Consider the following 11,635-nt stretch of genomic DNA (forward strand, 5'->3'; position numbering starts at 1 on the left):
GTCCCAGTGCACAGAAGCAGCTTGGATAGAGCAGCTTTGCATGGGGATGTCACACAGTCAGAGGGTATCAGTGGCCCTTGGCAGCCAGCACTGGATCCCTTTCATGTGTTCATGGCCTCTCTCTTCACCCCAGAGAAAAAGGATTGTACAGAACCTCCCACTACCGTGGGATGTTACCACTGAGAGAAGGCATACAACAGCATCAATGTGTAAGTAAATATAATATCTAAAGTTCTTTCTCTGCTGAGAATATTGTTTGAAAATGTTGAAGCTGCATCTCTTTCATAAAAACAATATTACCTCACTTTATAAACATCCTTTTATTTAACCTCAAAGACCCTTGGGAGGAAAGGGTCAGAATCCCATTTCATGAACCGAAAAACAGAGGCCAAAGCCATTAACTACTTGCTTAGTTCACCAAGGAAACTTGTGGCAGAACCAAAGTGGGAAAATGGATCCAATTCCCAGTCCAGAGTCTTACCCAGAGAGCCAACAGCCACTTTCCATCCAGTAAAAGTATCACTGTATCACTGGTCAGTGCATGTTCACATGCTAAGGACTACTTTGCTATCTGGGTAACTTTGTCATTGACTTTCTCCCTCTTCATTAAAGACATAGGATTGTAAGTTGTTTAGTCTACCCTGCTTCTCATATTTCATCTAGTTTGCTACGGCTTTCTTGACAGCTTTAGAACTTCAGATAACTCCACAGAATTAAACTTTGCAAGTGGGATCAGCTTTCCTATAGCCAAATGATGCTGCTATTAGACAGGGCCTTAAATTTTCCTGCTGCAACCAGAGACCTGCTTGAGTCAGTCACCTGTGTTTCCACTGATTGACTGATACTCAGGGGTTTTTTTGCTATTGCAGGTGAGTGGCATGAAAGGCTCACATAAAAAGTTTTTTAAAGCCAACTGTAGCTAAGAAAGTCTTTATTCAAGTATAACCAGATACAATAAATGCTAATGTAGAGTCTCTAAGGATTGTATGAACACATATTTAGAATAATATGGAATTATGACGATAAAAGATACATACCACACCCTCAGCATCATGTGTTCCGTACTACGAGCATTTCAGCTTCAGTCATCCTTCTAAAGTAATGTCTCAGAAATATTCTCTGAGCTACTACTATAACCAGAACTATTTTCTGTATTGCAATGAAAGTGATCCACTGGAACATACATAATTCAATACCCACTAATATTATTTTAGGTTAGTTTCACATTACAAATAAAAATATCTTACCAAGCATTTCCTTTTTCATTTGTCACACCCGCACATAATCTGGTGCACCAATCCTAATTTTGACTAGAATTTGAACTATCCTCTCACTGAGGAGCCAGAGAAATTTCATTCCAGCAGCTGTTTTGCAAGCATCTAGTATTCGAGGAATGGACTTCACCCACCCATCCACCCACTTCAGATTTTTTTTTTTTTTCTCATTAATTTAAAAGTGGCAAGCATAAAGAATGCAAACAGCAATTTGTAAACAAAGATTGATAATCCACATAATACCAAAACATTACTGATAGTCTGTATTTTTATAGTGACGCAATGGCGTAAAAAAAATACTGGGAGGAGGCAGTGGTAGAAGAGGAGTTTGTTCACTTCAGAAATATTCTATTAAAAAAAAATATAATAAAAAAGTTGTTAATGGAGAAAATATAGCAAACCAACACCCAGCTGGCAATGGAATGTCACATTTAATTTCCTCTCTTCCCATGGGGATCATCACTTCCTTCTGGTTTTCCCCCTTACTCATAGGGTGCCCTTCTCATTCATCTCATTCTTCCAGGGACACAACTGCTCAGGAGTTAGTTGTAAAAAATGTAAAGCATGTAGATGTACACATGAAATTATCAGAATGTACACATGCCACTATATATATATTTTTTTTTATTTTATTTTTACATTGAATTATCTCATGCAAATATATGGGTAACAGAGAATATCCCCCTTCACAGGTTTAAGTATCAAAGTAACCATGCACCTCTTAGAAATTTTATCTTCAACTCCTCGGGAAAACATAAAGCTCCAGTATATATATATCCTCATGGGTAATAGTCAGTTTGCAAAGGATAGACAAGCAATGCAGAACAGAAGACAAAGAACAGCAGGAGCTGCACGCAACAAGTCTGGGGTTTTTGGGGCGCTCCCGCTGCGCCGAGCGCCCCTGAGCAGGAGCAGCGCGCGCTGCCCCTCTTTTCAGAGTTAGCAACAGATCGTTTTGCCCTGCACTAACTGTGCAGCAACGTTTCCCCCAAAAATCCTCTTATCTGAGATTTTCCTCCGGCGAGGCTGTTCCCGAGAACACACACAGGGGGGTCAGCGGTTGCGACACTTCCCTGCCCGCGCTCGCTCCGCTGACCCTGCCTCCCGCCGCGCTCTGGGCCGGGCTGCTCAACTTACTCACTTCCTCTCCACGCTTCCTCTCCTTCCTACCACCCCGCGTTACACGGCACGTCCGACCCGGGAGGATCGACTTCAACACTTCTGCTCCGAGCGCTGCTGCGGCCTCAGCAACGCGCGAAGGGAACAGCCCCGACCCCGTGTTTGCGCGGTCCGAGCCCTGACCCGCAGCCCGCCGACCTAAGCGCTCGCAGCACCAAACGGGATTGAGCGGGACACACAGCCTGCTCGTCTGAACGATGGTTTCCTCCAGCATTCCTCAACCGCTCGTCATGCTAACCTTTGGGAGAGTGGAGGAAATAAACCCGAATACCCAAATATAGTTATGAACTTCACCTCAATACTTCACACGTAGCTATAAGGAGCACAGTAGAGCTGCTTGGCAGGATCCGTAATGAAACAATTCACTTTGTAGCGTGGTAGTTTAACAGAGCAGAAAAAAAAAACAAACCAAAAATCACCAAAAAAGCCCAACAAACCCCCCAAAACCCCAAGCAAAACAGAGAGGATCTCCCAGGTTACTGCCTTTCTTAGAAAATGCTTTTATGATAAACCATGTAATTATACATCAGGCAGTGCTGTAATGCATCCTCTTTAAAATTAATACAGAACTGTTACCACCCACAACCAATGCCAAGTGGGAAATGTTAGAGGGATTTCAGAAGTACAGTCAGCCTAATGCAATAATAAAGCATGACACTTAGTGTCTGCCACTAAATCAGCTCAGCATGCTTTCCAGACACAAATGAGATCACCCCTATTATTTATTATCTCTGTAGATGTGGGGAAACTGAGGTATAAAGACTTACTTTTTTAATTTTTTTTTTTTTTTTTTTCTTTTTATATGGCTCACTCAAGGGTAAACTGAGCTGGGAATACAACCCAGATATTCTGAGTTGCAGTCATTTCTTCTATATGCTATTTTATCAGGCAGTTTTATAAATAGGCTTGGTGGGAAATTGCATATTCCAAGAATCAGCATATTTTTGTTTGTTTGCTACAGAATATAGAGTTTCAGATCTGAAAATGGTCTCCTGTTGCTATTGAGAAGGCAGCTTTCCATAGTTAGAGTCTGCTGCTGTCAGTCCCCAATGTGCCAATGCTGCTTCTTAGGAAGAACAGTTGCTGCCAACCAAGTTAAGCCAAGACCATATGACAGATTTCCATGCCGTTCAAGAGGATGGGTTATATTTGAAAAGTATTTAAATATTTGTCCACTATTTGAAAAACTTTCCTTCCTGGATATGTGGAAATAAACGGATAGCATCCAGTTGTCATAGTTTATCCTTTAAAATACTCTCTAGCAGACAATTGCATTGTCATTCATTAGCATGAAAGAGTTGAAATGCTGTTCCCCAGTGCTCACTGTCATGCTCTCTTGTGTGCATGATACCACCCAAATACCTTTGGGGGTGGGGGAGGCTTTTAAGAACTCAATTTCTTTTTAAGAACTAAATTTCCCAAAAGGAATCTATAGGCAACAGCAAACTTCCCACAGGCTTTTCTTTCCTCTTTATTTGGTAGCTACCAAGAGTTAGAGAAATGGAAGGAAAAGTTATCTATTACATAAAGTTGCTAGCAATGTACCTGGGTTTCAATGGCTTATAGCAATACACAATACTACTACTTAGCACAGCGAGATTCTGTCATATTTTATGTTTGGATTATATCAATATATTTCATAATCCTTCTTTTTCTTTAAAAAAAAAAAAATAAATAAAGGAAAATTAAACCATTAAAAAGCCTCAACACCAGAATTTTGTCAGCCAAAGTGGAAATATGGCAGTGTTAACTTAAACAAAAGCATTAGGTGACTTTCTAGTGTCATGTATTTAAGTCTGCTTAAAACATTGCCACTGAAGACAACTGATAGTTGATAGTACTTAGATGCTTGTTTAAGTCATGCTTGTAGAAGAGATTGATGACTTGTTTCTATTGTTCTCCAGTATGCTACAAAATGGGCCATAAAGGCTGTATATATATTTCCTGGGCGGTTTTCCAGTGTGTGGCCTACCCTGGATGCTGAATACCCAGCAGAGCCCACATAACAGTCCCAGAGTCCCTGATGAAGAGGATTTGCCAGAGGAGAGGGCATGACCACAACTCTACTTCAGCACAGCTATTCTTGGCTAATAAATTGTGGGTAGCAAAACACATGTTGGGAGTGTTCCTGAAGCTCTTTGTATTTATAAAGAGAAGCTGGGCAATGCATTGACTAGTGCTAGAAGGGGGTGAGGAGAAACTAGATTGCAAGGAGATGCCTTTCTCCTTCTCGCTGCCTCTGCGCTATGGAAAACTTAACTGTAAGGCAGGATCTGACCTTTTAAATATTTTCTTATTAAAGGTTATTTCTCTGGGTCGCAAAAGAATAATTTATTATTTTCAGTCCTCCACTTAGCAAGGAAAAGAGCTAACATTAAAAACAGTGCTTCACTGTCATAAGACTGCCATAAGAGACAGATCAAGCATCTGACTTATGTCCGGATTTAACTGATTATAGAAAACACACTGCGACTCATTTGCTATAAAGTAAAGCTGGAGGACGGGGGTGGCACTTTTTGTAATGTTAAGCAAATTACATGAGAAGAAGAAATATTTACACAATTAAAAATACATGGCCAGAAAATGAAACTAGAATGACTTAATTTATAGGCAAGATGGAAGCCAATGCATTTCATTTAACAAAATGAAGTGAGTATTAAATGACATTCCACAAACTGTGTTTCTGAATCCCACTGAGCAAATGAGAACAATTACAAGTTAAGGAATAGAAACCATTTAGAAGGATACATACCAATTAGCCAAAATGTGAGAATCCCTATAGCATGATCCTATTTTGTAAATAGCAGCATGTATCCATCCACACTACCCAGTAATTTTCAGATATAAATAAAATATAAAAAAAGCTCCACTAATCCTAGCTAAGAAAATTAATAGAAACAATGCTCTTCAACAATCACTGGCAAGCTTTAGATGACCTACCCAGCTTTAAGGGAGCTATTTTATATTTCCAAGTTTCACTTACAGTTTGTGATCTAATCACCCAAGTAACATTTGTACTAACTTACTGTGCTCTCTTTTGTCCTGTTTCTTACCAAATCCCAATTCAGAATTAATTTAATACATGTGTTTGAGGCCAATAGTCACTAATGGCAAAGGCAAGACTTCTGGTGCATCTGTGCCAGATGAAAGGTAACATTATAAACTTCTTTGACTGTGTATTTCTACGTGCATAATGTTTGCTAAATGACTTGAAAATTTCACAATGAAACCAAATCCAACTCGTTCTAGAATAAAACGACTTGTTCGTCCTTTGAAAAGTATCATACCGATTTGCTTCACAGTTTAATCATAGTGTTTGTGTTATTTTAATTGTTTTACTGCGGCTACGCTTCAACGCTATGCAGTAGCAACAAAGTACCACAGGAAGGAGCCAGATACTCACCCTGCAGTTGCTGAGAACCCAAGCAGAAGCTGTTCTCTGTAGAACCCCCTGCTGCTGCAAGGAGGTGCGGGTTAAGGGAGCAACATCGCCACAGTTACTCATATTGGCCTGGAGCTTCCTGAATTCACCGGAGCCTAAATGCCACACTGAGCAATCATCTCAAACAGCCAACTTTGAGCCTTTCTGTTATAAATACTCCATACATGTACCTGTGCAACTTTGGAATAATTTCATAGATTGTATTTATTTATTTATTTTTACTTTAGAGAACATATCAGTATTTGTTTAGTGAAAATACAATTTAAAAAAAATTAAAATAATCTGTTTTTCAACACAGCTTTTACATAAAACATTGGTTCAAACTTGACCTCAGTTAATTTTATTGGCGTGAGGAACACCAGGATTCTTGTGTTCACCCTCAGGTACCACTCAGAAGGTGAATCTGTCATAGTATTTTGGTTCAGATAAGGACTGTGCTTCTATAGGCAGTCTCATACCACTTGTGCTTTCTCAGACATCCCCTTCACACGAAACAAAATGGAGAAATGTTTTCAAGAGCATGCTGAACACATTCCATTCACTAACTTGCATTCACTTCATGCAACAAAACATGAACAAGTTGAAGTAACCTTCCGTACCCAAAATGTGTCCCTTAGATGCTAGCTCCTTAACACCAAACTTTTTCCATAAAGAGCAATCCTTCCTACTAATGTTAAGATATGTGTGTCCCAGAAGTGACAAGGGAGAGAGAGGATGGGATAGAGAAGCTGCTGACTGTTCTGAATAGTGGGACACATACCAAGATGCTTCTGGAAACTGGTGTGGTGCTAGAGAAGTGACAAATAGAATGGGGAGGACATGTTTTGGTCTTGGAAGTAGTGATGTGTGAAGAAATTGATTTGACCAAAAGGACAGTGACAGCATTCTCCAATACAAATAATTGAGCTGAAATATATGAAACTCCCTCTTTCTCCTATTTGTGCATGCACACTTAACATCTAAGTCTGTCCAGACTTGAGCCAAGGCTGTTTCTGACAGTTCCTGGCCAAAGGCATCTCCCTTGGAAGAAAGAAGCGACTAACACAGGAGCACCCGTGCCTGTTCAAAGGAAGAAGGGTAAAAAGAAAGCCAAATGTCTATTTTCCTGGACATCCAGGATAGCAAAGAAAACCCTCTGCACCAGAGGTCCCATTCTATCCCATTCCAGTGAATGAGACTTCTTATACTTCAAGCTTGCATGAGTCTTACGTTTTATAAATGTCTTGTCACTGCCAGGATAAGTTTCATGACTAGTCCTGCCTTCACTTTAATAAACAAAACCACAGTAATCAAAGTGAAGTTTTGTGTAAAGGGAAAAATGAACTGAATATGCACAGGTTTCCTTTGTGGCTCACCAATATGCCAACACACGAGATCAGAGAAAAAACTTCTCAGACCTGACTGGAAATCATAAACTAATCTGCAGAATAAAAACATCCTTGCTTTGTTGATTCCTTTTTTGTTCACAAGCAGTAAGCCACTCTTGCAATCAACCAGACCATTCCCGGATGGAGTGGGCATATACCTTTGTGAGGCAGCAACAGGACTCCTCACATGGAGCTGAGGAGATTCTACTGTGAAACTACTCCAGATTTTCCATCCAAGCTCATTTTAAGGATTTATAACTTGGACTGAGACATTCTTTCCACACTGCAATTTGGCATTAAAGAACTTGGCCCAGGGATCAAAATAACCCTCTTTTCCAGCACTTCTTTTTAAGTGTGGGAAGGCAAATTTTTGATATGTAAAGATGCAAAAATATTAAGACATACTTTTGTTCTTTTGTTGCAAGAAAACAGTGGCAAATAAAACCACAACTAACTTTAAATTTTAAGTCTCCATCTAGCTCGTACTTTTTGAGGCTTAGAAACTGATTTGAATTGTCTGGTTTCCTCTCATGTGCAAGAATGGCTTTGCAAATCAAAATAAACAAAATAAGCTGTTTGCTTTCTGAGCTACGTATTTTATAGCAAGACACTTTAATTCCTGTTTATTTTTCCTCTGGGCTTTGATGTTTAAAAGTTGTTTGTCATCAACTTTATAATTTTAATGTTAATTTTTTCAAGCATATGTCATATGGGTCTCTTCTTACTGTCATTAATTTCTGTTAAAACAAGTCTTGGTGACGAACATGAGTGGTAATTGTCGTGTGTGCAATCATTTTGCCTTTTGCTACCTAGCTGAAGCTTAGGGAGAAGAAATTATACTTCCACAGATCACAGCCTACACACGTACTTCTTCAGTTCAAGAAATACACCAGGTTTTTTGGGGACTTGAAAGACTAAGTCTTTCAACTAAAAATAACAGTTTGGGACTTATTTCCTTTTGATTACCATTGAAATCACTGCCTAAAATGAAGGTCTGCCTGTTCTGATGATAATATTTAAATTGCAGTCATCCAGCACAACAGATTTTATGTATGAAGTAAATTCTGCCAGACAGTAATCTTAATTAACAAAGATAAGATCTTATCATAGTTTTCAACAGCAGAAGACTTTTCATTCCTAATTATATTCAACATTATATTCCTCCTCATATCTTAACAAAAGACCCATCTCATGTATAGCTTTTGTAACACAACCAGATCTGGAAGGAGAATGCAAAGGAAGGGGAAAGGTTCTGGATTACTACTAAGAATGTTCTGAAGACCCTTACTTTCTATCATAAAAGGGGAGATCTGCCTGGACACTTCTAGCAATGGCTGTAGCTGCACATCACATGGAAAGAGACAGTGTGTCTAGAAGGGAGGTCCTATGACCTGGGGACAGTTCTTAATTCATGTTCATCCCGCAGTCCCCCATGAAAATCTTCTATCTCATATCTCACCTTTGTTTTTCTGCTACACCCTTCTGTAGGACCACACCACACCCCCAAGTAACATAAAAAATGTGATTCATTACTTGAAAAATTTTAACCTATGATTTACGTCTGAAGACAATAAAAATGCTTCTTACCTCAGTATTAAAATAGCAACCTCAAAATCCAACCTACATGCCACCCCCCACCAAAAAGAAGAAAACAAATCTAGCAACAGATAAATACACTGCTTCCAATTAGAGAGTTTTTTTTTAATACCATAGTAGCACATTACTATGTTTAATACTAACATATTGATATGTGAACTTAGGTCTGGGGACCAAGGAAGATTTAGATAATGGACAATAATTAAGATGGATAATGATCTGAAATTTCTATATTGTACCTTCTGTTATATTGCAAGGGCATTTATGAAGGATCAGGGATAGTTATGTAAGGATCCACCTGACAGAAATGAACTCAAGTTCCTTACTGAGGCTTTGACATAGGGGAAGTTTATAGCTCTTTCTACATGGACACTTTTGCATAAGTACCAGACCCTGCTGCTTCAAACTAGTATCAAAAGTATATCTGTATTTCTCGTCCTTCAAACTAGATGCAGACTTTTTTGCTTCTTAATGTTATGTCACAGCAATATGACATGAATTTTAGGGCACAGAGAGAAATGACCAGATGATGTGGGACCAAAAGCTAAAAACAGTTCCTTCTCCTAGACATACTTGCAAATTGTACAGCTTGGCATCATTAACTCCCGACACAGACAAATGCCTTAAAAATTAATGCAACTCAAATGATCTGTTAGAGTCTACTGAATATCTGGGATAGCAAGCAGCTGACAGCTGAAAAAGAGAAGGGTCTTGAGAAAGCTGTGTGAAAGTGGAAGCTCAGCAACTACCTGACATTTTTCTTTTTACTCCCCCTGTAGCCACCAACTGACAACTAAAAATAAATGGTAGTATTAGCTCAAGAGCTAATATGGGTTTTTTTCTACTTCAAGGCTAAATTCATGCCTCTTAAGACAGAAATCAGTTGATGCTTTTGTGTTTGAGGTGTGTCCTCTGGGTCTTCATGACTGGCCATTCACAAGGCATCCACCACCCTTTTCCTCAAGGGACTGCCTCTGCATCTTCAACTCTTCACTCACTGTCCTATGCTTCATTTTAAAATGCACACTCTATTGATATGCTGTCTCTTGGATAACAGACAAGAAATGAAGGATAGGGATTGATGAGCTCACTTTAAAGGGCCACTGCCTTTAAATTTAATTAAATCCATATCTTCTACCTCCCACACAATCACCCCCTGGGACTAAAGTCTTCTGTAAAGGATTAGGAAGGGATATTCTCATTGCAGCCACACCACTATGCAGAAAATAATTCAGGATTTGGGAAGTTGTGAGCAGGAAGCAGAGGATGAAAAAGAAAGGGGTTCACTGAAAACACAAACAAATAACTCTGCTGGCTAGAGATTACAGCACTGGTGTTGGACAGGGGAGATTGTGCTCCAGCATTTCCTTCCAACAGCTTTTCTGTATTTTGTCATACTAATGTAAGTAAGAAACAGAAATTATCCTGATTAAAAGAGCATCATGTCTCTTCTGAAATGAGTCCTTGACAGGTGATCTACCACCTTGTGTCCCTTCCCACATTATGCTCAGTTGTTTTCTCAGACTGTGGAGCAGGATGGCACTAATTGCACCACTGTCTCCTCCGATAGCTCTGAGTAGGCTGCCACTCCAGGACACCAGAAGAGCCCGCACAGCTGCTTTAATAGCACAGAGACACATGGATTATTACTTTGGGGACTTCTGTTGACAGATTTCCATTTAGTTTACATTTTTAGAACAAGTAAAACTGCTTTTTTTTTCCTGACCTTTCCCAGTTACTCCCTGATAAAAGAAGAAAAATAATTAAATCATGCTAGGGTTTTTTAAATGTATTGTTTTTTAAAACAAGAAGAAATCTTTGCCAATGAATAATAAAGATTTCATTCCAGAATACTGGGGTGTGGGTTTTTTTGCCTGCTCTAACTTTTTGTTGCAGTAGGCAGGTGCTTATTTCACCTGCCCTTTAAATAAACCCTGCTGGTAAGATGCTTGACTCTGTTGAGCCTTCTGAGCATTCTCAGAAGTACAATTTCATGTCTGTACAGATCCTTAATGTAAAAACCAGGGATGAGTGTGGATGGACTAAAAGTGCTGCCAAAACAGGCAGCTGCTGAGTGGGAGTTCTCAGGATGAAAATGATGGATACAGGCACCTAAAATGCAAGTGAGGTAGGTCATAGGAACATAAATTCTTTGGGGAAGGAGGGAGAGTATAATATTTCAGGAATTACTGTACAAAGGATATCCTTTTTAGTCCAACTATTTACTACATTATTTAGTGCATAAAATAGGTATAGAGAACAATAAATAGTCCTTACACCAAGATTTTCTTTAAATTATTAGCTATTCTTGAAGGTTTCTGGTAACAGAGGATTGCCTTTTTAATAAGACTTGTTGAATGTCTCATTTCTGATCAAAATGCAAGGAGAAATGTTGTGGAAGAACTTCCTGAAAACATACAGAATCCTACTGCATTTTTAGTAATTTTTTGAAAAATTTATACATTTGGGAACTACAAGTAGGAGAAGAAAGTGAAGTTTGAAATTTTATCAAACTGATGTACCTCTCAAGTTATGCAGTCCTAGAGAAAAGCTGCTTGAACTTTGCACCAGATGGCTTTGTTCTCAGCTTCCTTGGGCAAGTTCAGGTTACCTCACTATCAGTAATAAAATCCCTACTTACATCAGTGTTTCATTTCATGTTACTGTCATTATCTTGTTACAGGTCATAATGGTATTGGCATTATCTGGCCAATAATTATTCCTGAGTCACAGCAGAAAAACTCGTTTAAGTCTCGAGCTCTGATCTAGAATCTGCT

General features: G+C 39.1%; 1 protein-coding gene across 2 annotated transcripts in view; it reads right to left on the reverse strand.

Annotated features, from left to right (window-relative positions):
* NAV3 (neuron navigator 3) overlaps window positions 1-11,635 on the reverse strand; it is a 277,623-nt gene that overhangs the window by 196,295 nt on the left and 69,693 nt on the right. The window lies entirely within an intron of this gene.

Source organism: Chaetura pelagica, unplaced genomic scaffold (assembly GCF_000747805.2).
Source record: "Chaetura pelagica isolate M959 unplaced genomic scaffold, ChaPel_1.0 scaffold288, whole genome shotgun sequence".
NCBI classification, from domain to species: Eukaryota; Metazoa; Chordata; class Aves; order Apodiformes; family Apodidae; genus Chaetura; species Chaetura pelagica.